At 43.0% G+C, this 23,331-nt stretch overlaps 1 protein-coding gene across 6 annotated transcripts in view; it reads left to right on the top strand.

Moving 5' to 3' along the window:
• The window catches only part of ank1b (ankyrin 1, erythrocytic b), a 76,788-nt gene that overhangs the window by 6,467 nt on the left and 46,990 nt on the right, over window positions 1-23,331 (top strand). The gene's annotated exons all lie outside the window — the stretch shown is intronic.

Here is a 23,331-nt window from a genome sequence, read left to right as displayed (position 1 = left end):
AGGGGAAAAGGGGAGTGGTGTGGACGGCAGATGAGAGGTTAGAAGGGTGGATGCCCAGCCTAGGGACCTCTTCCACATGTTTTATCTGCAGCTGTACTCACAGCTGTCTCAACCCCAGGGTTCTCACTGCATTGTGTGTGTGTGTGTGTGTGTGTGTGTGTGTGTGTGTGTGTGTGTGTGTGTGTGTGTGTGTGTGTGTGTGTGTGTGTGTGTGTGTGTGTGTGTGTGTGTGTGTGTGTGTGCACATCTCATCATATGTCTACAGGGTGTGTGTCTACTTTGCTAGCTGACGGTGACATGACATGGTGTTTCTGCATGTATTGTGTGGAACGGTTCCTTGATGTGTCTTGGACCAATCCTGCTTTGGTTCGAGGTTTTGTCTCTGGCTTGTCTCAGTGCTGGGTAATGTGATGCAGTGAAGTCACGAAAGAGATCCACTGACAGCTCCTAAAGACAAAAGCGCTCTGTTTTGGCTCATCAAAAATCAATAGCTTCATTAGAAGCGTGTAACCTCTGAATCTTTGTCTGAGCTAATTTTATACCTCAGCCCAAACTCTGTCCTGCTGCCAACAGACACCCTGCCAACCGAAGGCAGAGAATGAGGGGGGTTAGGCCGGGGAAGGGGTATGGCGTCCTGCACAGCATCTGTTTGTTCATGAGTTATCCTCTCCCCAATCACTTCCACCTCACTGTAGTATTTTAGGGACTATGGGCAAGTCTGTTTTTGGTGGAGAGTTGACCCCTCTCTGGCCATCTCTCTCCAGCCCACTGGTCTGAAAGGGACTGAATGGAGTGAGAGCTCTGGGACGGAAGATATCCACCTGGAGGCGGGATGGAGAGGAGAACAACAGTGACTATTTAAGGCTGTTGGGACCTGATACCTACCTCTTGTGTGTTTTCCCTGTTTGAAATGTGGGAGCCAGTCTGCCAATGCCATTCAGATAGATATATTGTCTCGCCAATCAAACAGCTCATCTATCAGCCTTCCCGTTAATCAGTACATCGCCTCTCTAGAGAAACTAGCCAATCAGAGCCCTTCTAGTGCAGGAGATGGGTAATGGCAGTAAATCGCATCGGCAAAGTTTATTTTGACCTTGGGTCAAAAGGAAGGCATCTGAAGTGACAGATTTTTGCCATGGTGATTACAGTGTGACATATTGACGCTGCACACCAACCATACAGAGATTGAGTCCTGAGAGTAAGCCCAAAAAGACACATCAGCTGCAACTGGATTCCATAGTCTTTTAATTGACCTTAATTATAACTAACATGCTGCTACTACAAGAGAAATCGGCTCCTCACAGATTGGGTCTGTTTTCATCTGATCTCGATTACCATTCCCCCAGATTGGCTGCAGGGGCTGGCCATTAGACCTCTGCTACACAGCCCTCTCATTATCAGACCGAGACAGCGAGCCATGTTATGTAATGGAATCAGAGCTCCTCAAGGTCTGTGTGGATCATGTGGCCTTGGCAACACCCTACATCCCATCAGTGACACTCCATGTACCACTCATACTGGACTCTATGTACAGTATGTGCTGCTGGGGACGAGTGGAGACCACTGAGACAGTTGAGAACAATTGTCCTTGGGATGAAAACAAAGGGAAATTCAATTGGTATCCCTAGAAAGGGCAGATACCTCGTGGAAGATCGTTGAGAGGAGATGGATGATCTAGGAAGGGCAGAGGAAATATTGTTGAGAGGAAAAATATACTGTAGCAAAGGTATATGGGAGATTTTGTATAAGGTTGATACACTAGCAATGTTAAAATGGAGATAATAGTTGAGGGATAGTTGGCTAGGCTGGGGCAGAGAGCTGTGTACAGTTATGCCCTTGTAGTGGTAGTAGATGGTATGTGTGCAGTGCACTTTAAGTAATCATGTCTGTGTCGCTGTGCTCCTCTGTAGTGTTGATGCTGTGTTATTGATTGATGTGTTTTATCAGGGAGGGGTAGATCCATCAGCTGGCTCCCTGACAGAACAAGGCCCAGGGAGTTTTACACACCCGCACACACACAAACAGCTCTGTCTGTCCTCGTCTCCCATCTGTCACTCGCTCCTTTCATTCCCTCTCCTTCTCATTTTTCCAACCCTCTAGTGTCCCTCTTTTCCCTTACCCTCCTCTGCCAACCAGCTCCGCATCCCTCACTCCTTCACCCTCAACCTCTTCCCCTCTCCAGCCACTTTGCCTCATTCCCCCCTCCCCTATCCCTCTCTCCTCCCCCTGACCCTAGCCCTGCTCTCTGGCTAGCCTCTAATGGTGTAGCATGGAGCACATTACTGAGGAAGAGAGGGAGAGAGCGAGGAGACGGGGAGTGGAAAAAGGAGCAGCTTACACCCATTCCCACTAGGGGCGGAGAAGAGCACAAGGAAAAGGAGAGAGAAGGTAGATAAAGGGATGCAGAGAGATGGGTTGCAGGAAGGAGATAGAGGGGAGTGGTATAGAGGTAGAGAGAGATGGCTGAGAAAGAGAAGCAAAGAGCAGAGGAAAATGTCCTCTACACTTAGAGAAGAGAGAGACTATATCTGGGAGGTGGCACAGTTGGTTGCTCTCTTTTGATTACTCTCTGTTTATTTGCTACAGGTGCAATAGCACACACAGACTGGAAACACTTACAGGCACAAGGAGAGAAAGAGGGGAAGGGAGAGCTAAAGGAGTGACACTATGGACAGACTGATAGGCGGTTTGTCGCCCCAGCCATGTACCTCTGGCAATCCTCCCTGTTTAGATACCTGTGGTGAATGCTGATGAACACTCTCCCGTGCCAGCCAACGGGAAGTGAGATGATGAAAATAGAATAACTGCCACGCTTGGTGGAACCATTATGTAAATGAAGTTGGGAATCCTCTGGCAGGAAGCTAGGTCTACTCCATTTGCTTGGTTTGGCATTCAACAAATGATTCCCAATGTAAGTTTTGGAAGGCAGTCTGACCATGGACATTGATATTAATACCAATTTACATATTATGTTAATTTGTTTGCCTGGGGTCACTGTGTGTGCATGTGCGTGTGTGTTTGTGTTTGTTTGTAGGCTACTGGAATTGTGTGTGAGTATGACTGAGAATGAGGCAATGTGTTGTTATCAACTGGTTAAGATGTGCACCCCAAAGACATCGTAAATCTTCTCTGTCAGTGCTATCTCATAGAGGCCCATCCTCAGTGGAACACACTCACAATAGTTAACAGAATACTCTATTCTGTCGAATAAAACAACCATTCTAATGCAATACAAAGATTATAATATAATTTTACAAGCACTATAACATAATCTTGAAATTTTCCACGACATTCTTCCGTCAAAAGGTCATCAATCAGCCGTCTGAATCCTAGAGTCACCAAATCATACAGTTTAATAGAGTTTGGGAGATTATTCTACAAGTAAGGTGCAAAAAAACACAAGCAGATTTACCCAACTAAGTGGAGATTGAAGGGATCTCCAGAGGTAGCCGTTGAAGACGGAGGAGTTGTATGTCACAAGTTGTGAGCATTGATGTGCCCTCCTTCTCACCAAAGTCAACGTCTCCTCTTTTCTGTGACTATTGGATTTTAACCTTCTCAGCTCCTCACCATCTCCCTTCTCCTCTCTATTTCCCTCTCTCTCTCCCCTCCCCTCCTCTCTTCCTGCCTCCCCCCCCACCTCTCTCTCTCTCTCTCTCTGCATGCTGGGAGTGTTAGGTGCATGCTGGGAATTGTGTGAGTGAGTGCGAGTGTTATGTAGAGTTAGATATCTTGGTTTTTCTTTTACGTTTCCTTTTCTTGTTGCTATCTTTTTTTTCTTCCTCTGCATGATTACGGTTATCATTATTTTTATTTAGTTGTTGTGGTAGAATTAAGTATATTGTTTTTCGTGTCGAAATTACCCTGGTTTTGGCGGGGATGGCGACCCACATGGGGACACCATGGCGACCCACACGCAACCCATCTAAAGCCGTGCTGTCACTTCGGAACGGCTTTAGGTGTGTTACTGTGGAGGAGTTTCTGGTCGCCGTAGGAGAGAAGGTAGGATATGAGAATGTTGCTTATACATCACGGATGATTAAAGTAGTTGTGTTTTTTCTTAAAGAAGGTCTGATACAAGAGCTTCAGAGGACCCTTGTCAATTTCTTCTGGTCTGGACAACACTGGATTAAAGCTGCAGCCCTGTACCTGCCACTGCACGAGGGTGGGCAAGGCCTGGTGGACATTTCCTTTAGAATCATGGGTGTCCATTCTGTGTCTGCTACACCTGGACCCTACTGTTGGGGAAGGGTGTCCATTCTGTGTCTGGTACACCTGGATCCTACTGTTGGGGAAGGGTGTCCATTCTGTGTCTGCTACACCTGGATCCTAATGTTGGGGAGGGGTGTCCATTCTGTGTCTGCTACACCTGGATCCTAATGTTGGGGAGGGGTGTCCATTCTGTGTCTGCTACACCTGGATCCTACTGTTGGGGAGGGGTGTCCATTCTGTGTCTGCTACACCTGGATCCTACTGTTGGGGAAGGGTGTCCATTCTGTGTCTGGTACACCTGGATCCTACTGTTGGGGAAGGGTGTCCATTCTGTGTCTGCTACACCGGGATCCTACTGTTGGGGAGGGGTGTCCATTCTGTGTTTGCTACACCTGGATCCTACTGTTGGGGAGGGGTGTCCATTCTGTGTCTGCTACACCTGGATCCTATTGTTGGGGAAGGGTGTCCATTCTGTGTCTGTTACACCTGGACCCTACTGTTGGGGAAGGGTGTCCATTCTGTGTCTGGTACACCTGGATCCTACTGTTGGGGAAGGGTGTCCAATCTGTGTCTGCTACACCTGGATCCTACTGTTGGGGAGGGGTGTCCATTCTGTGTCTGCTACACCTGGATCCTACTGTTGGGGAGGGGTGTCCATTCTGTGTCTGCTACACCTGGATCCTACTGTTGGGGAAGGGTGTCCATTCTGTGCTGAGTCTGAAACTCTGGAACATCTGTTTTTACAGTGTCCCAGGTTGGTCGGGATGATTGACCTGATCACTTCTTCGTTCTCAGCTTTGGGAGAGGTTTTCTCTTCTCAACTGTTGATATTTGGGCTAAAGTACAGGTTATTCGGGGACAGCAGCCTATTACAAACTGGTTAACAATATTGATCTGTTTATGAGTATATGGGTTATTCAGAGTCTGTTGTGTTTAGTTACTGTGGAGGAGGATTTGGTGTTGTGTTTTTAATTGATGTGTAACTATGGTTTTGTATGAGTTTTTATTGTGTTGTGGGTTCCCAGACCCAATAAAGATGATTTAAATCTCTCTCTCTCGCTCTCACTCTCTCTCTCCTTGTCTCTGTTCTGTGTGTATTAATCATTGTTCATGTGTGTGGCAGACTCTGTCATGGAGTGTGACTAACAGTGGGCCCACACTGCCTGTCCCAATCAGTCCCCCTTTCCCAGCTGCCCCAGCCCTAGCCCTCTCTCAGCTCTTATCTCCCTCAATTGGCTGTTTACTGATGAGACCTGTGTTAGCCACCTTGTTCCAGGCCACAGAGGACCAACAGTCACCACACAGAGTCACCACACAGCCCACACAGCTCATAGGGCAGCATCACAGACCAGCTAAGTGCATCCAGATCCTCTATCTCTCTATGTAAACATCACGGTCGCTTAACCCCAGAAGGACCTTAGGTCTCTTTACAGTTAATTCAATATGACGAACAACTGGCAGATCCCCGCTTTCGAACAAAATGTCCATGTTATTCACACATTGGACACACATTTCTTTATTTTAGAAGATGGACACATACTGTAATAGGAGTCTGACTCAGCTGGTTTGGGACAGTGACAGGGTGACAGAGTGACTCGACACAGCAGCCCTTGAGTAGGGGTAGCAAGGTGAGAGGAACAAACACAGAGAAGGACAAACACCACCATACTACACACCTAACCACTGACTGCCTGTCCTAAAGCCCACCGGCCAGCAGTGTGTGAGAATGAACGAAAATCATGATTTCTACACTTTTTAAGTAAAGCGTCTGGAAATCCTATAAATCAGTTTAAATCTGTGCTGTATATCAGGATCAGTAGCTGGTTAATGTGGATGTATTAAGTTATTTATGGTGGGCTCAATGAGAACGCCATATTTTGTGGGCATAATATGTCAACACGTCTGTCTGGGCTATGTTCTTAAGACTCCTTGTGTAGCATGTGTCATGCAGGGTGGAGGTGCTGAGTTCTCAACATGCCACCATCATATGATATATGTCACAATAATGTTGCCACACCACTGTTCGTTTGTTAAATGGGCTGTATGATTTTGTCATGCACACATATTACCAATGTCTTGGCTGTGATTCTGTGTTAGCTATGCTACAGACAACAGCGAGAGAGTGGATGGATCCCTATAAAACATTTTGGCCTGATTATGGTAATCTCATGTGTGTGTCACTGTGATTGTCTCAGTAGCTGGTTAGGCCTGGGGGTGTTTGGCTGCTTTAAACACTAGTTTAATGAGTTTAGATCAGAACCTTATTTAGTTTTCCACTCTGCCTCTCTGACTCACTGCTGCTAGATCACGTTTCTAGAAAATAGCCCCAGCCCTAGGCATCAGTTTAGAAAACAACGCAGAATGTGTTAACCCCTTGGTGTAACGGTTTTCTAGGTGGGAAGGAGAGTCGGACCAAAATGCGGCGTGTAGATTACGATTCATGTTTAATGAAAAAACACACTAAACACAAACACTACAAAACAATAAACGTAACGAAAACCAAAACAGCCTATACTTGTGTAAACTAACACAGACCAAGGACATCAGGACACTAAGGACAATCACCCACGAAACACTCAAAGAATATGGCTGCCTAAATATGGTTCCCAATCAGAGACAACGATAAACACCTGCCTCTGATTGAGAACCACTTCAGACAGCCATAGACTTAACTAGAACACCCCACTAAGCTACAATCCCAATACCAACACACCACAAACAAAAACCCATGCCACACCCTGGCCTGACCAAATAAATGAAGATAAACACAATATATTTTGACCAGGGCGTGACACTTGGACCTTAAGGCTTATCGTTGACCCTGGCACCAACAATCTATCTGATGAATGGAACCTGAGGATAATGCTGATTCAGAACGGCTATCGACGGTCACATGGAGAGGTCATAATCATATTAAAAGTCTGCTGGAGTCCCATAGAGCAAGAGGAATTTGGGCTGTAGATATGACATAATTCTATGAGGAAAGTGAAGTGACGTATAGTTTACTTACTGGTTTGTATGCTATTGTAGTCTCCTTTTGGAGGGATTGCAGACTATGCATGTGGGGGTGGCTTGATGTACTGATCTTGTCCTCTGCCCCACCTTGCAACCTCCTCGTGTCCCCTCACCTCCCCTCTCTCTCCCCCTCTCTCAGCATGGCCCTGAGTCGTAAGACAACACCCACTGAGTGATTAGTGATGACCTGCTGTCACAAACACAGACAGACGTAGTGGGGTCAGCTGCACACAGCACACAAGTACATGCACACAAACCACAGGTCCTTTTTTGAAATATTGTCCTTTTTTAAATGTTTATTTTTTTACAATAACATAAAGATACATACGATAGACAAAAACAGTAGACAACTTAGCATTTACGTACATACATTTCCACAAACATGAATAATATCCCACTTGCTCAGACCCACATTACCACCATATCCACACCCAATGTTGTTTTCAATGCTTGTAAGACTCTGCCTCATATGACTTTAAATTCAATATTTAAATCATTAAACATTTTGATTCTTCCATTCTCTTTACACTGGGGTATCTTTTGACTTCCAGTATGTAAGTAATAGCTTCTTCAATATCATTTACAAAAACTAATATTGTCCAACCCATTGGGTATCTCACTTCCACATGCCATGTCTTGAAATATGCAGATAGACAGATTAAAAATACATTTACGTTGTAAAACTTCTGACAGCCATCTTTTTAACTCTGCCCATAACCTTTGGATTTTATAGCACTCCCAGAAGGCATGAATTATTGAGTCCTTGTTAGATTTACACTTAAGACACAACTCTGCCGTTGTGCTGTAGAATTGGTAAATTTTGTGTCATGTATAATGCATTGTATACATTACTTTAAACTGGATTAAGTGTACATTTTCGTTTACTATAATTTAGTTCAATATGTTCCAACATTCCCTCCATCTTGAGCCAATATCTGTTTTATTTAATTCTTCGTTCCAATAGTGTATATATTTTTTAAGAGATTGTTAGCTGGATAGCCTCTCTGCAAGGTTTTATATATCTTACTTATCATATGAGTATCTGTTTCTGACTCAAATAGGATTCCCTCAACATTGCTGTGATGTCCAAAACCTTTCAGGTGGAAATTTGGTGATATACAACTTCTAAGTTGCATATATTTGAAAATGTTTACATTGAGCAGTCCAAATGTCTTTTTAATTCTGTCATGGAAAAAAATGTATTTCCTATTGCCACGTCATTTACAGTTTCTATGCCTTTAGTTTTCCATGTGAGCCAAAGGTATCGATGAATTATGAAAAGCTATCCAAGGATTGTTCCGTAGGGGTGTGTTTTTAGGGAGTGATATTGGTTCTTGTAGAATCCGTTTCATTTTCATGTTGTTCTATTGTTCTTAACTATAAAGTTGTTAATATTCTTATCTCCATCCTTTGAAAAGAGACACGTGAAAGTATTCTGGGGATGAGCATACACATCTTCAGTATGTACCTGTTTGAGTTTTCAATATTAGTCAGGTATATCAGGAGATAGCCAAATAAGTTTAGTTTATATCCTGTTTATCAATACTGATACCAAGCCTGTTCCCAGGAGTGCTCCTGTCTCTAGCTGTCATATGTGATCAAAGATTGCAGAGCCTTGGTCTCAGTGAGTGAATATTCACTTTGCAGCGTGTCACGACTTCCACCGAAGTCAGCTCCTGTCCTTGTTCGGGCGGTGTTTGGCGATCACCGGCTTTCTAGCCATCGCCGCTCCATTTTTCATATTTCTATTTGTTTTGTCTTGTTTCCATACATACCTGGTTTTCATTATCTAATCACACTGCATGTATTTAGTCCTCTGTTCCCCTCCATGTCTTTGTGTGTAATTGTTTATTGTTATGTGAGATGTTCACACTCTATACTTTTGTTCATGTTCCGTGTTTTCTTTGATGTCATTTTGTGCCTATTTCTTGACCGGAATATAAGTGCGCCTGTTAAATCTACTCTGCTCTCCTGCACCTGACTTCGCCTCCCGTACACAGCCGTAACACAGGGTACTCATTACACGTATCTGTCTTCTACCTCTTTCCCTCTCTCCCTCTCTTCTCATTCCACCCCCTGGCTCTTACTCCTCTCTTTAATATCACACTGTGTTTCTCTCTATACCCAACAGGTTGGACAAATCCTTGCCCTGCACTCCTTTTCCTCTCCTCTGTCTCTTCCACATTCCCTCGCTCCTCACATCCTGCCCCTATTTGTGCTCCATCCATCACTCCTCACTGTGATCCCTCCTTCCACCTCGTTTGTGAATGCACTAACAAGGCAATTCCTCATCCTGGGACATGCTGCAAGGGCGGGCTGCTGGGAGATGGGGGTGTGGGTGGGGGCTAGTCAGACTGTGTGTGTGTGGAGGAAGGGACGATGGGTAGTGTGTACTTCGTTTGTGAACTATTCATGCTTGTGTGTGATATTTGGTGCATTCAGAAAGTATTCAGACCCCTTCCCTTTTTTCACATTTTGTTACGTTACAGCCTTATTCTAAAATGGATTAAATAAAAATAATGATCATCAATCTACACACAATACCCCATAAGGACAATTTTGCATAATCATTTTTAAGTTTGCACATTTTTACATAAGTATTCAGACCCTTTGATCATCCTTGAGATGTTCCTACAACTTCATTGGAGTCCACCTGTGGTAAATTCAATTGATTGTCTATATAAGGTCCCACAGTTGACAGTGCATGTCAGAGCAAAAACCAAGCAATGAGGTTGAAGGAATTGTCCGTAGAGCTCGTGTCGGGCACAGATCTGGGGAAGCGTACCAAAACATTTATGCAGCATTGAAGGTTCCCAAGAACATAGCGGCCTCCATCATTCTTAAATGGAAAAAGTTCAGAACCACCAACACTCTTCCTAGAGCTGGCTGCCTGGCCAAACTGAGCAATCGGCGAGAAGGGCCTTGGTCAGGGAGGTGAACAAGAACCCAATGGTCACTCTGACTGAGTTCCAGAGTTCCTCTGTGGAGATGGGAGAACCTTCCAGAAGGACAACCATCTCTGTAGCCATCCACCAATCAGGCCGTTATGGTAGATTGGCCAGACGGAAGCCACTCCTCCATAAAAGACACGTGACTGCCCGCTTGGAGTTTGCCAAAAGACACCTGTCGTGGAAAACCAAACTGAGAGAGACATTTACAGAAATGCAGAGTTCTTTATATAGCTGACACTAAGAATGCTTGGTCATGGCTGGTTCCTCCCCTCCCATGCAGCCAAGGGGCATCATAAGCCGCTCTGGGTTCATCCTGTGGTCATCTAAACCCGGTACCATTTTAACCTGACCCCGGCATAGTTTTCCAGATGCTAGATTGATTAGGACAATAAGGGATTGTTCTAAACTGTTCCAGGCTATCTCTATCTTGGTCACACACACCACATATTGTCTAAGGAATGCCAGCATTAGTTTTTTTTTCACCAAGTCATTGTCAGCTCAAGCTATCACTAGCAAAACCCATTTCCTTGACCATAAGCTGAGACTAACTGCAGGAAGAGACCATGGAGACCATAAAGACACAGCATTAGCAGAACATAAATATCTTACTATTAGTTCAATATTTGTTGTTAAGCATTAATATCAAATAAATCAGGTAAATACTTAATTTTTCTATTACACACCTTAAGTTCAAGATTCAAGATTCAAGATTCTCTGGTCTGTTAAAACCAAGATTGAACTCTTTAGCCTGAACGCCAAGCGTCATGTCTGGAGGAAACCTGGCACCATCCCTACGGTGAAGCATGGTGGTGGCAGCATCATGCTGTGAGGATGCTTTTCAGCGACAGCGACAGTGACTGGGAGACTAGTCAGATTAACAGAGCAAACTACAGAGAGATCCTTGATGAAAACTTGCTCCAGAGCTCTCAGGACCTCAAACTGGGGCAAAGGTTCACTTTCCAACAAGACAACGACCCTAAGCACACAGCCAAAACAATGCAGGAGTGGCTTCAGGACAAGTCTCTGAATGTCCTTGAGTGTCCCAGCCAGAGCCCGGACTTGAACCCGATCGAACATCTCTGGAGAGACCTGAAAATAGCTGTGCAACAATGCTCCCCATCCAACCTGACAGAGCTGAGAGGATCTGCAGAGAAGAATGGGAGAAACTCCCCAAATACAGGTGTGCCAAGCTTGTAGCATCATACCCAAGAAGACTTGAGGCTGCAGATCCACAATCTATTTTAGAATAAGGGATCTGAATACTTTCAGAATGCACTGTATGTGTAGCATGGTGTGTGTATTGTAGCCTATGTGGGTGGTGGGATGGCGTGTGCATGTGTGTGATTAGAAGTGAAGAACACATGTCCTGGGAGTGGCTGTTGGCAGCAGGGCTAGGTTGATGTAGTGTAGTGTGTGCTGACTGTATGATACTTTACGTGTGCCTGCTCGAATAGAAGGGTTTGTTGTGTCCGTCTTTGAATAATGTGTGTGTGTGCATGTGTACGTACATGTATGTGGATGCAGATGTGTGTGCTTGTGTGGGTATTTTGTGGGTATGTGTGTGTCTGTGTCAGCTTTAGAGCACTCTGCGGTGCCAGAGATGTGACAGGGATAATTTGGTGGTCAGTCAATCAATGTCAATACAGACCAGGACAGGAGCGCGTGCCGCTCTTCTGCCTCTTTCTACAAGAAGCCACAGTGACATGTTACTTCCCACAATGACCTTACAAAAGTCATCCAATACTAGGGTTGGGACGATAGATGAATAAATAGAATATCGTGAATTTTTGACATTGATGATATATCGTGACGTGCAAGAAGATATTTTGTGGTGTTCAAGACTATGCTCTATTTGAACATTACAAATCAAAACTGTGCAGTTGTATCAGTTAAGCTGTATCTATATGTCAAATTAAGTCTAAATGAATTAACTAAGATACATTTTTCAGCACACAAAGATTATTTAATGAGAATGTGACTCTAATTTAGTAAATAAGCCAAAAAAAACATTTTGTCATTAATGGCGCAAAACAATTATATCGGATATCGCAATATTTGGTGTAGAAAATATGTCCCCAAATATCACCCTGAAGTATTTTTCTGCCAAGTTGACTTCCTGTTCTGAGTTTTCATTATAGAGGACCAGGATGACTTCATGTCTTACAACTGACCTTTTTACTGCTATACAGTAATAGAGATGGACTATCTTTCTCCTCTGGCCTCTAACACTATGGCAACTTACCGCTATGACCATGTTGTAGGTCACTGCCATGTTGTAGCTTGATAACAACCATGTTGTAGGTCACTGCCATGTTGTAGCTTGATAACAACCATGTTGTAGCTTGATAACAACCATGTTGTAGGTCACTGCCATGTTGTAGCTTGATAACAACCATGTTGTAGCTTGATAACAACCATGTTGTAGCTTGATAACAACCATGTTGTAGCTTGATAACAACCATGTTGTAGGTCACTGCCATGTTGTAGCTTGATAACAACCATGTTTTAGGTCACTGCCATGTTGTAGCTTGATAACAACCATGTTGTAGCTTGATAACAACTATGTTGTAGCTTGATAACAACCATGTTGTAGCTTGATAAGAACCATGTTGTAGGTCACTGCCATGTTGTAGCTTGATAACAACCATGTTGTAGGTCACTGCCATGTTGTAGCTTGATAACAACCATGTTGTAGCTTGATAACAACCATGTTGTAGCTTGATAACAACCATGTTGTAGCTTGATAACAACCATGTTGTAGGTCACTGCCATGTTGTAGCTTGATAACAACCATGTTTTAGGTCACTGCCATGTTGTAGCTTGATAACAACCATGTTGTAGCTTGATAACAACTATGTTGTAGCTTGATAACAACCATGTTGTAGCTTGATAAGAACCATGTTGTAGGTCACTGCCATGTTGTAGCTTGATAACAACCATGTTGTAGCTTGATAACAACCATGTTGTAGCTTGATAACAACCATGTTGTAGCTTGATAACAACCATGTTGTAGCTTGATAACAACCATGTTGTAGTAGTTAATCAGCTAGTAAGCACTGCGGCTGCTAAAGGAGGCTGCTCTGGATGGGAGCATGTGCTGCTACACTACTGAAAGTGTAAATTAAGTACACATTTTGACATACAATTATGATATTTAAATCAAAATCAAATAGTATTTGTCGCATGCACCGACTACAACAGGTGTAGACCTTACAGTTCAATGCTTACTTACAACCCCTTAACTAACAATGCATTTTTAAGAAAAATAAGTGTTAAAGTATTTACATAAAACAATAAAATAAAATAATTAAAGACCAACAATAAAATAACAGTAACGAGTTATATACTGGGGGTACCGGTACAGAGTCAATGTGCAGGGGCACAGGTTAGTTGAGGTAATTGAGGTAATATGTACATGTAGGTAGAGGTATTTTGACTATGCATAGTTAATAAACAGAGAGTTTTGGACCTAGACTTGGCGCTCCGGTACCGCTTGCTGTGCGGTAGCAGAGAGAACAGTCTATGACTAGGGTAGCTGGAGTCTTTGGTAGTTTCTAGGGCCTTCCTCTGACACTGCCTGGTATAGAGGTTCTGGATGGGAGGAAGCTTGATGTACTGTGCCGTACTCACTACCCTCTGTAGTGCCTTGAGGATCTGAGGACCATAGTGTTCATTGTTTTCCTTTAGGTACCTTTTGACAAGCTTCAAGGGGGCTGTCATGTGCCTTTTACTGAGGAGTGGCTTCCGTCTGGCCACTCTATCATAAAGGCCTGATTGGTGGAGTGCTGCAGAGATGGCTGTCCTTCTGGAAGGTTCTCCCATCTCCACAGAGGAAGTCTGGAGCTCTGTCAGAGTGACCATCGGGTTCTTGCCACCTCCCTAACCAAGGTCCTTCTCCCCAGATTGCTCAGTTTGGCCAGGTGGCAAAAGTCTTGGTGGTTTCAAAGAGTCTTGGTGGTTCCAAACCATTTAAGAATTATGGATGCCACTGTGTTCTTGGGGACCTTCAATGCTGCAGAAATGTTTTGGTACCCTTCCCCATATCTGTGCCTCGGCACAATCTTGTCTCGGAGATCTACGGACAATTCCTTCAACCTCATGGCATGGTTTTTGCTATGACATGCACTGTCAACTGTGGATCTTATGTAGACAGGTGTGTGCCTTTCCAAATCATGTCCAATCAATTGAATTTACAACAGGTGGACTCCAATCACATTGTAGAAACATCTCAAGGAAGATCAATTACCAAATTTTCAGATATTTTCTAAACTGTTTAAATGCACAGTCAACTTAGTGTATGTTAACTTCTGACCCACTGGAATTGTGATACAGTGACTTATAAGCGAAATCATCTGTCTGAAAACAATTGTTGGAAAAATGACTTGTGTCATGCACAAAGTAGATGTGCTAACCGACTTGCTAAAACTATAGTTTGTTAACAAGAAATTTGTGGAGTGGTTGAAAAACAAGTTTTTATGACTCCAACCTAAGTGTATGTAAACTTCCGACTTCAACTGTACATACTGTATGTCAGAGCAGCATTGGACAGTGGCATAGTATAGAATACAGTGTATACATATGAGATGGGTGATGCAATATGTAAACACAATTTAAAAGTGACGAAGATACCGTAGAATAGTGTGGAGTGCAGTTTATACATATGAGATGACTAACGCTAGATAAGGAAACATTATTCAAGTGGCTACTGATCCATTTCTAAGCCGCCTCAGATGTGTTAGTGATGGCTGTTTAGCAGTCTGATGGCCTTGAGATAGAAGCTGTTTTTCAGTCTCTCGTTCCCAGCTTTGATGCACCTGTACTGACCTCGTCTTCTGGATGATAGCGGGGTGAACAGGCAGTGGCTCGGGTGGTTGATGTCCTTGATGATCTTTTTGGCCTTCCTATGGCATCGGGGGCTTTAGGTGTCCATTAGGGCGGGAAGTTTGCCCCCGGTATTGCGTTGGGCAGACCGCACCACCCTCTGAAGAGCATTTTGCGGTATTGTGTGTAGATTGATGAGGATTTTTTTTTAAATACATTTTTAGAATAAGGCTGTAATGGAACAAAATGTGGAAAAAGTTGAGGGGTCTGAATACTTTCTGAATACACTGTATATATATTCAAAATGCAGACTGCCTCCAGCTCACATTGTGAAGCGGTGGTGGCACGCTGATAGCCTGTTGCCTGCACTTGAATGGGGAATGAAGGCGCGCTTTAACTACCACTTGAGAAATAAAGGTAATGGCTATTTTTTTTATTGTGCACTAAACTGTTTTTAACATACAATTTGCATAAATAATTGTTGCTCAATGAATGGGCTTATAAAAGTATGTTTTAGTCCAGCAGCAATCAGCTGAGGAGCAGCAGGTGAAATCCTGCTCCAAATCAGCTCTGTATGCGTGATGATTCATGAAAACACGCACACACACCAATTTAATTCCACTATATTATGAAAATGTACCTATAGACCGATAAGCATGATGGTCAAATGTATTTACATCGACTGGTATTTCTATCAATGAATAGAAAGCATTATTTTGCAATGGGATTTTTTTTCATGTGGCCAAAATGCGGCTAACAGCCGGCAATTGCCGGCTAATGGAAAACCTTGTCAGAGCTGAATAATTTAGTGTTGTAACAGTGATCAGGTTGAGACAGTACCTGGCCTTGGCCCCGGACTGAGGTCACCTGCACATGAACAGATGATGAATCTACAGTCACATAGAGCAGAGGTTTATGGAGAGATGATGACCTCACACCTCTCAAAAGAGGAGTGTGACAGAATCGTCTGGGGGGAGACGGCGCAGAACAGCTGCAGACGTGAGTATGTGTGAGTGTGTGTCAGTGTGTATGAAGGGAACAGACTCGGTGGGACAGGAGAGAGAAAGGAGGGCTCATATGTTACCATGACCTCTTCATTATTGATGGCATGTCAGGCAAAGTCCTCTTACCGCCCCCCTCACCAGCTCAAACTGTCAGAAATAAGTGAGTGGAGTTATTCCCACTCCCAATGATGGAAAAGAAACCTTATTATAACTTGTCCCAATTTCATTGATGTAAGGGATGTAAAAATTGGCCCTGGCTGTCCTCTAGTTTGTTTCAGAGAGACAAGCCATGATAGTAATGTATTTAAGGATATACCTTGCCCTTGCCTTGTGTCCTCTGACACAGCAAAATATCCTCTCTTTGTCCCTCTCTATCACTTTCCTTTCCCCTCTCTCTCTTATATTCCTCTTCTTTAGTTTCCTTCTCTGTCATCAGCACTTTCACTTGACCCCTCTCTCTCTCTCCCTTTATCCCACATTTCCAACTGTTTAGCTCCCCCCTCTCCTTAATCTTGTCTATTTACCTCCCCTCCCACTCCCTCTTGCTAGCTCTGCTTCTTCCGTCTATAAGAATGTTTAGAAGATAAATACACAACGCAAAGACAGAGGACGAGAGGTCAATAGAGTACTAACGATCAATGGAAATAGTGTTTTTTCTGTAACAGGGATATATTGATCAATGGGTCAGAGACATGGGAGGAATTTGTCTAGGCATCGAGCCTCAATTAGGATACTTGTTATTTGGCCATTGGTCCTGTTTTATTGCAAGGAATTCTAATTGGTCAACCACAGGCTAGGGCTGGGTTATAAACTACATCCTGTCCCTATGTTCTGTGGATAGAATCACAGGAGAGAATCACTGAGGGGAGAGAAGGAACGGCCATCTACCTCTCAACATAACATCTATGATTTATCCTCTCTGGATAAACCTATTTTCCTCCACCTGATTTGCTTTGGTGTCTGTGTTATTATAGAATAACTTCAACTTCTAAAATTTGGTGCCGTGACCCGGATGAATTGGTCTGAACAACAACAAGAAAAAAGGTATCAACTGTGTGTTGCTCCTGAAGAAAGAGAGAAGGCTGAGCGCAACCCACTTTGGGGAGTCAACTCTCCTGATTGATGGCATAATTGCTGGGTGAGTCTAGACCAATATCATTTTACAAGAACCAAATCAGGTTAAAGTTAGTGCATGCAATGAGTGATATGTATCTGTGATGTATAAGGTTCAAGTCCTTTGTTCTCTGTTATAGAGTTTAGTCCTTTGTTTGCTCAGTTAGTGGTTTGAGTCCTCTTACAGCTTTGTTCTCTATTATAGGGGTTCAAGTCCTCTATTAAAAGGTTAGAGTCCTTTCTTTTTGTGAAACCTTCTTGTTGCATAGAAGAAGTGAGTTGCTAGTTGAGTAGCAATTTTTGCATGTGCGGTTAATGTAAGCCTTCAACAAGCTTTTTGAAGTGAACATAAGTTTTACGGGTAGCCAGGTCCTACAGAGACAATTTGTGTTCTAAAAGAGGTTTGAGTCCTCAAAAGGGGTTATAAACACACACACACACACACACACACACACACACACACACACACACACACACACACACACACACACACACACACACACACACACACACATATATATATATATATATATATATATATATATATATATATTATACAACTTTTGAAGTTAATATCATGCCATTGTTAAGTGAGAACCACTCTGGAAAATGGCGGAACAGCTCCTCCGGATGTGAGCATGAAACAGATTTTAAATTCACTGTCTAGTGATATGAAGAACCATTTCAAAGTAGAGAAGTGTAGGCAAGAGATAATAAATAAATATTCTGTCATTGTTGACAAAGATGGAATATGGAATCTGTCTGATATACAAAAAGCTTGAGGAAAAATACAGAGAATGTCTAATTCCTTGACAAAGACACGATGGTCTTTAACTGTTTGAGCCAAAGTACGGAAATTAGAGAATCATGACAGGACATAGCAGAGAGATGAGGATAGTTTGAAAGCTCTTGGTGAACAGATCAAAACCTTGAAGGAAGAAATTCAACAATTACAGCCAAGAGTTGTAAAAACAGACTTGACCCCCACCTGTGGTCTCTTTGTTCCCTCAATCTATGCTCAGGCTAAGTTGCGCAAGGCAGATCAGGTTTCAAGCATCTGGTCAGCACTCAAAAACTTTGAAACATCCCCTAGAAGTGGGTATGAAAACATGGGACCATTTGAAGCATTATAAGAAACTCTACAATCTACATCCTTATGATGGGTTACAGTTATTAGCCTTTGCGTTGAACAACCGTGAAGATGGTGTACATGAAGAAAAGGTTTATAGAGCTGTGGGTGGTGAAGAGCAAGATGTGGCTGATGGATGGAGAACATACATGTTTTCCTTAAGGGTCTGATCAATGCAACCACCAATTGGGGAGAGATGACCAAATGTGTTCAAAAACGAAAATAACCGTATGTTGAATTGAAGAAAGGTTTAGAGCAGAGGTGGTTAGACACAGTGGGTTATCCGACATGGAAGTTGAAGATACACTCAATTCCTCCAGAAATGGGGTATTCACCCATCAGCTGATGCAATCCATACATGATGATTTGTAAAAAACTTTTGTTTCCACAACTAATGACTGGGAGAGACAAAACTATGGCTACTTCATTGACAGGTTGTCACGACTGGACAGAGACATCAATCAACATAATAAACCGACTGTTATCAGAGGTGTGCAGGTTTCGAATGAAACCAACAACATTATTCGTTCAGCAGAAGAGAAACCTGGTGTATGTCATTATCCGTTCAGCAGAAGAGAAACCTGGTGTATGTCATTATCCGTTCAGCAGAAGAGAAACCTGGTGTATGTCATTATTGCGGGATTTCTAGTCACTGGCAAGAAGAATTTCGGAAAAGAAAATGTGTTCTTATGAGAAATGGCCAGGAGAAGCAGGGTCCGTCTAAGGGAAAATGGAAACAGGACAACAGCCCCAATGATACAATGCTGATGCAGAAATGTAAGAAGCTATCTCCAGCTCAGCAGCAGAGTTTGCTGGATGCTGTAGAGGTAAACTAATAGACCCTATCTTGCGTCCCATCTCAGCTGATGTACATATGAAATCGGATGGAATATATGTGTACATGATGGTTAACAACTTTTCAGTAGATTATTTAGTAGATACGGGTGATGAAGTCACTGTTATTGCCCATATCTTATGCAAAACATATACTGTATGTCATCAGTACACAGGCAAGAAGATGAGAGCAACAGGAGTGGGGGGGGACAGATATGAAACAGACCAAACCATTATCAATTTCTATTGGTCCAATGAAGATTGATGCAGGGGTGTGGATAGGCTCATTTGAACAACCTATTTTAGGCCTTGATGTTATTATGCAACTTGACTGTACACTGAACATTTCTGAAGGGAAGGTGACGTGGCAAAATAGGCAACTGCAGGAATCTACAGTTCAGAACCATCCTATTTGGACTACGAAGAGAAATGAGTGTGGAACTTTGGATATGGTACCAGTGTGCTAGCAAAGAAGCTATGGACGCTAATAAAGTAGTAGAGGCTCCTAACATCATCATACAACGTGGCACACCATGTAATCCAGCTACTCTGATGCTTCCTCCAGATACCACATTACTTGAACACGACTGTTGTCGTGACTTGGTTTTGGATCAGCTCTCTGATTGGTTTGTTAAGAGTCATCCGTTTGAAAACCCTGAGTTTAACTTATACACAGACGGTTCAAGCATTGTGGAGGGTGGGTGTGAGGAAGGCAGGCTGGGCATGGGAAGTTACTACAATGGACAATGTGACAGTACCAGGCACGTTAGATTTGAGAAAAGCAGACGTTCACCTTGAGTGACACAATGCTTAATTATTACATACAACTTTCTAATGCAGTAGGGGAAGCAGACAGACAAGTAGAAGAGGCGTGGGGAATAACTTCCGAGGGGGGACATGACGTAGTACCAGTGGGTGATGGTAAAAAAAAATATGTAACAGACTCATTAGGACCAAAATGGGAAGGTCCTTATCAAGTTCGGCTCATAACAAGGTCAGCAGTAAAAGTCCAAGGAAAATCACAATGGATATTATGTCACTCATTGCAAGGTTGTCCATGTCGATGACAAAGCGGAGACTGGAGAATAAAGAACTGATTGATTAGGAAACGGGGGCCAATCTCGGGTGAGGAAGCATAGTAAGATGATCAGAAGCTGATAAGCCTCTATGTTGTACACCTCAGTCATCATATTAGGTATATCTAGGTGAAATGTCCAACTTTTTCCTGAAAATCGGGACATGCTTACTTAGCGAAATGAATGTGAAATATTAATTTATCTTGAAACCAGGACATGTTACCTTCCCTTTTTTGTTTCCTTCGTTACAGGTTATGAGAATCTACAGTCTGAAGCTGAAGCAATATCCCTTGAACCAAGGACTCTACCTGAAATGATACAAGATCACCGGTGAAGTGTTCATTAGAAAAGTCCTTAACCCGTGGAACAGAAGAAGAATTCCTCACTACCGGCAGACTGCCAGAACATCATTTCTAATAGTTATCAATGTGGGACTGATACCAGTGTGGAAGAGCTGGTCACTTTTAAAGGACTTGGTGAATGATTACCTTGCCAATAGGACGATTGAATATTATTTTCTTGTAGACAATTTTTTGTGTGTGTGTGAGTTTCCTCCTAATACAGGATGTGGTGTGAATCATCATTACACCTGTTAATACTTATTTTCTATAACTTTGTTTTAAATCTATTTCGTATTGTAACAGCAAGTACAATATGCCCTTTGTGTTTTATAGAAATGCAAGGTGTTTAATGTTAGTGATTTTATGCTTACAGCTGTTTTTTATACTGTCTATTTTTTCTATGTTTTCTAAAAAATACATTTTTAAGTATATTTATTTCTAAAATGGTCTAGAGGGGAGTATAAGAATATTTAGAAGATAAATACACAACGCAGAGACAGAGGATGAGAGGTTAATAGTGTACTAACGATCAATGGAAATAGTGTATTTTCTGTAAAAGGGAATTATTGATCAATGGGTCAGAGACATGGGAGGAATTTGTCTAGACATCAAGCCTGAAATAGGATACGTGTTATTTGGCCATTGGCCCTGTTTTATTGCAAGGAATTCTAATTGGTCAACCACAGGCTAGGGCTGGGTTATAAACTACACTCTGTCCCTATGTTCTGTGGATAGAATCACAGGAGAGAATCACTGAGGGGAGAATCACTGAGGACAGAGAAGGAATGACCATCTACCTCTCAGAATAACATCTATGATTTATCCTCTTTGAATAAACCTATTTTTCTTCCCCTGATTTGATTTGGGGTCTGTGTTATTGAAGAATATCAAATGCTAACACCTCCCTCTCTCCCCTCCTCCTGCCACTACCTTTCTGTGCTCCTCCGACCTCCTCCCCTCTACCTTATCCATCCCCCTTCTGTCCTTTCCTTCTGCCTCTCCTCTCCTTGCCCACCCCCTCCCTCTCTCACTCCCTCTCTCCTCCTCTCCCTGTCACAGTGATGGTGTATTGGGCCTGTGGGAGCTGGTGGAGTCATTGACCGTGTGGTGCTGAGTGCTCTTTATAGGACCTGCTGCCACACGACTCTCAGATACACAGACTTCCTCTCCTCCTAGCACCTGCTGGAGCACCGCTTAACCAACCTAACTTTAGAGCTGACAGAGACAGACTACATACACATCTAGTGTTGTATTATTCCAGAGTCTATTTATAAGTGGTCCAGAGTCTATATTTAAGTGGTCAAGAGTCTAAATATAAGCTGTACACAATATATAAATATTTGATGTCCTCGTTGTTAAACCCTCTGTGTCACGTTCTGACCTTTATTTCCTTTGTTTTGTCATTATTTAGTATGGTCAGGGCGTGAGTTGGGTGGGCAGTCTATGTTTGTTTTTCTATGATTTGGGTATTTCTATGTTTCGGCCTAGTATGGTTCTCAATCAGAGGCAGGTGTCATTAGTTGTCTCTGATTGAGAATCATACTTAGGTAGCCTGGGTTGCACTGTTTGTTTGTGGGTGATTGTCTATGTTGATGGCTTGTTTCAGCGCAGCTCGCATTAGCTTCACAGTTGTTATTTTGTTTACTGTTTTTGTATAGTGTGTTTCAGTGTTCAGTTCTTTCTTTATTAAACATTCAACATGAACACATATCACGCCGCATTTTGGTCCTCCGATCCTTCTCGCCTCTCCTCTTCAGATGAAGAGGAGGACGACCGTGACACTCTGTTTATATGTTTAATTTACCTTGGCATATAAACAGAGGATTCTTAAGCTATTTTTGTATTTGCCAGAATTGCACATGTAGCCAAAATAAAGGATAGAACCCAGTGAACAGAAGCTGCGTACTGAAATGCTGGATCATGCCCTGCGCTAGTCACCAGAGTGATGAGGGAGCCTAGCGTCAGCATAGAGTGATGATGTCATAAAGAGATTCAGAGGATCTCTACCCAGCATGATCAGCGTCCGGAGCTCCTGCAGTACTCATGAATAATGAAAGGAAACGAAGAGAGAGGGAGTGGGGAACTGCGGCGGGTCAGGGAGAGAAAGAGGGAGATCGGGGAGGGTCATAGAGGGAGATAGGGGAGGGTCATAGAGGGAGATAGGGGAGGTTCAAAGAGGGAGATAGGGAGGTCATAGAGCATCAGGGAAAGGAAGAAACAATAGGGAAGAGGATGGGGGGACATGGGGAGATGGAACAACGCCATATAGAGACAGGGAGTTGTAGAGATTTAGTTGGAGGGAGAGAATGAGGGTGGAAATAAATGAATGTTGAAGGGGAACGCAGTGGGCTGCAATGTAATGAGATTGAGAAGTGCTAGTGAAGAGTAGAGCAGTAGAGAGAGGGAGAGAGATGGAGGGAAACAGAGATAAAGAGAGAGATGGAATGTGATCTGAAGGTTTCTTCCATGAAGCAATTATGTGAATATGGCATGGTTAATGAAGAGGGAGAATCTGATGCAGTCTAATTGGAGGTTATGGGAAGTGAGAGAATACTGTACAATGGTTCTGATGTATACAGTGCACGGTAGCTAGACGTGGGCATGCTGTACCTGCTGTGTTTCGTTGGTGTCCATTATGCATCTTATGAAAGATGGTTTAGACTGGAGCTGAGTCACAATTAGGTGTGTGTGTATTTGTATGTGTCTATTGACGTATTTGTCTGTATCTGTGTTGTATACACACAATGGATTATGTGCCGTAGTATGTATGTGACTGTGTTAAGACAGAGAGAGAAGGAGAGAGAGATAAACGTAAGATAGAGTATGCTTTGATTA

Source organism: Oncorhynchus kisutch, linkage group LG23, assembly GCF_002021735.2.
Source record: "Oncorhynchus kisutch isolate 150728-3 linkage group LG23, Okis_V2, whole genome shotgun sequence".
Lineage (NCBI taxonomy): Eukaryota > Metazoa > Chordata > Actinopteri > Salmoniformes > Salmonidae > Oncorhynchus > Oncorhynchus kisutch.
The sequence above is the reverse complement of the archived record's forward strand: the minus strand, read 5'-3'. Positions and strand labels throughout refer to the sequence as shown.